The sequence below is a fragment of the Myotis davidii genome, unplaced genomic scaffold (assembly GCF_000327345.1).
Source record: "Myotis davidii unplaced genomic scaffold, ASM32734v1 scaffold1437, whole genome shotgun sequence".
Lineage (NCBI taxonomy): Eukaryota > Metazoa > Chordata > Mammalia > Chiroptera > Vespertilionidae > Myotis > Myotis davidii.
The window spans coordinates 157,884-161,384 of NW_006288601.1; positions in this window are offsets into that span (position 1 = coordinate 157,884).

Genomic DNA, 3,501 nt, shown 5'->3' on the forward strand with positions numbered 1-3,501 from the left:
AGGGAAAGACACTAGGACTTGAGTCAGTTACATTTAATTTCAGTTGTCACTAGAGTAATTCAGTTCATTTTTGGTTCAAGGCCAGTTACTAGTTAAAACTAACTTGGGGAAACACTGCCCAAATTATTTGGTCCACACAGATCAGAAAATAACAGGTCTAATTTGAGTTCCATGAAAAATAATGGGTTTAGTTCTGGTACAATTCTCTGTGAAAGAAGTTCAATGCCAATGAAAGGTACCTGGTTTTCCTGCACAAAGACAAATGTTCAGAATGGTTCATGTGCCTCCCCTAAACCTTACCCACACCTCTGGCTCTGGCCAGGAGGGTCACATAAAGTTGGCTGCTATGGATGAATCCTATAGATGGTGCTTAGGATAAAGGTTTGCGGTTACTCTCAGTCCATTTTGATAGGGTTTCAGTTTCCAGACGTTGGGTAGAATAGTAAAATTTAATGCTCCTGACTTATCTAGTCCCTATAGCAGAATTTCTTCACACAGGTGCATCATATGACTTGGGAAAAAGGCACCTCAAATCCTGCATTGCCTAAGAAAATTCTTTATGGAAAAAGGCTCAATGTCTCACTTTCAATGTCACTTTAGTCCCCTACAGTGACAGCATGAATAAAATCCAGTTTTATAAAATTAGCTAAAATAAAACCATGCAACAGCAACTTTCTCTCCATTAATGAAACCCAACCCTCTTCTCAGAAACCTGTTAGTTCATTATACACTACTCTAAGGTATTCTGACTTAAAATTTCTTCAGCTAATGAACCAGGGTATCTGCCTACATATCCTCTACTGTAGCAATTAGGACACACTGGATCTTTTGGGTGCCACCAAACCCTGCTCCATTCATGAATAAGGGGTGACATCCTCCTCCTGACATCTGTGCCATATACCTGCTTTGTCAATATCACTCATGCTTCATGGGACCACCAATGGATCTCAGCCAGCAGGTGCCAATGGGAATAAAGGAGGAACTTAGCAATTGACAGGATTCAAGAAGAACCTGTCCATGAAGCAAGCTGATGCTTTGGAAAGTTGTGTTTGGTAGGAAAAGAGGGAAATTTGAGTGAGCTCAGGATACATAAAAGGCTAAACAGAAATAAAATGGACAGGCAAGCTGTCCAAAGCATATATCACTCCAGAGAGAATAAAGGTCAGAAAGACGTGTGTTCCCCCCTTGCTGTTCCCAGGTTAACTGGCATCAAAGAAGCTCATGGGAAATGGCCTGATCCTAGAAAGTGACTTCATTCCTAACCCATTAAGTCACTATTACTAACCCATTCATTATTACTCCGGACAAAAGAGGCACATGATGTTAAGTGTGCTACTTATAAAGAACTAGAGTGCCTTCATGCTAGGCAGAAGGACCTTTTTTTAAAAGGTAAAGTTATTTGAATTTCAAGAACAGTGATTACGATGGTCAGAAGGTACTGGATGCAGCATGTTCTCTAATACAGAGCACCAGGCTGAGAATCATCAAATATGGGGGTTATCCCTACTTTTTTATTTGATTCTCCATATTTGAAAGACTCAGAAAGAAGAGGAACATAAGAGTAATTCTTATTCTGACTTTCTTAAAGTGGAAAGAGAGACATAATAGATGGTGATGTGGGCTTATTTCTTCAGAATATTTTCCAGAGCAATTAAGAAAAATATATTACATATATTCCAACATCATTCCTCTTCCCTGTCATTTGTTTCAGATTCACTTGAAGATACTGGGTCTGAGTCCCAGTTCTGCAACTGATGAGTTATATGATCTTGACTTAACCTCTGTGAACCCCACACTCTCACAATAATCAGCTAATAATATTATCCACATGTGCCAGTCAGAGCCCTGGCAGGAAGCAGATGGCATGCTCAAAATGAGTAATTGAGATGAGTTTAATAATGAGGCCAACTATAAAGGTGAGAGCAGGGTTAGGGAAACAGTGAAGAGCACAACACCTTAGAACTAGCAGCAACAGTGAGCTATGGCTATCCTTAGATCGAAGGGCACAGAGAGAGAGTACTCCTGTCACCTGGGGAGACAAGCTGTAGGAGGAACTTGCCAGAATGGGCCTGAGGTCTTTAGTAAACGGGAAGCAGCCAAAACTTGGCCACTTTCTGTGAAATAAATACCCATCTCACTCTCCTCTCACTCTCTAATATCTTGATTTGGAATTGCGAAATACAATTGGAAACTGGAAAACAAGGGATCCCATTGACATGGTCCATGCTGATTGGCCTCTTAGGGCACAAAACACATAGAGGAAGGGAAGGGAGCAGGTATGAAAGGACAAATGAAAAACATCCAACTGAACATCTCATAAATGTACTGAGCCAAACCCTATGATGGTTCTTCAGTGTATAAAGACCCTTCAAATCAAGCAGTATGTGAAATCCTATCTTCCACTGCAAGCTTTCAATAGGAAAAGAGAGGTATTAAGTGTCACCTTAATCCTTCCTGAGATCCACATTCAAACCAATCTCTCTACAGTTTGCATATAACCTTGTGTTTATCGACATTAATACACACCTGTTATTTGTTTTTATTCCTACCTACACTATGGAAATGTTATAGGATCATCCAATTTTAGAAATAGAATGAAGATAACATTAAATTAGGGATGAAAGCAACTCTTCCATTCCACAAATTTGTACCGAGCTTGGATTTTATCATCCATGCCAATTCTAAGTGATTGGCAGTAGCTACCTAGAGCATCGTGTTGAGAAAAAACCAAAAGCTGGACCCCCACTCAGTAGGAAACATGTTTCTAATAGCTGATGAAAGGGAGAGTGACAACATACATACTCAGCTGAGCTACTTTATCTTAATACAAATACAGGCTACCTAGCTAAAATTGAACTTCAGACAACCAATGTATACTTTTTAGTACAAATATATCCCATGCCATATTTTGGATCATATTCTAAAAACTTATTCATTGCTCATCTGAAATTCAAGTTAAAATGGTCACCCTGTGTTTTTTTGTATTTTTGTTTGTTTGTTTGTTTTTGCTCAATTTGGACAACCCTGGCCCTGAACCTGGATGAGATTCTTAACTAACTTTGACACTTGGTAGATGAGGCACCTGAGGCCCACAGATATCAAGAAACTTTTCAGTTACACAGCTGGTTCAAACAGCATCAGGACCACTAGCAGAGTTTTAACTGTCCGATGCTGTGCCCCTTTGCCTTAGATCAGAAACGGCACCAGGATTTCAGTAAATCTGTAAGCCACCTTGCAAACTGCCAAGCCACTTGGGCCCTAACGAGCTCTTTTAGATTGATTGAAAATATAACCTGGAAAATGTCATAATAACATTTCATAATAGTGTTATGTTCGTCTGTAATGTACAGTACACTACACAAATTCATCAAGTGCTCACAGAATTAATAGCACCATGCTACTATTCTTATTCAAATTTTAATGGGCATCAGCATCTATATTTATATTTGGGAATTCCAGATCAGGCAGCTATTTGCTTTTCCATAAAGACAGAAAATCAGT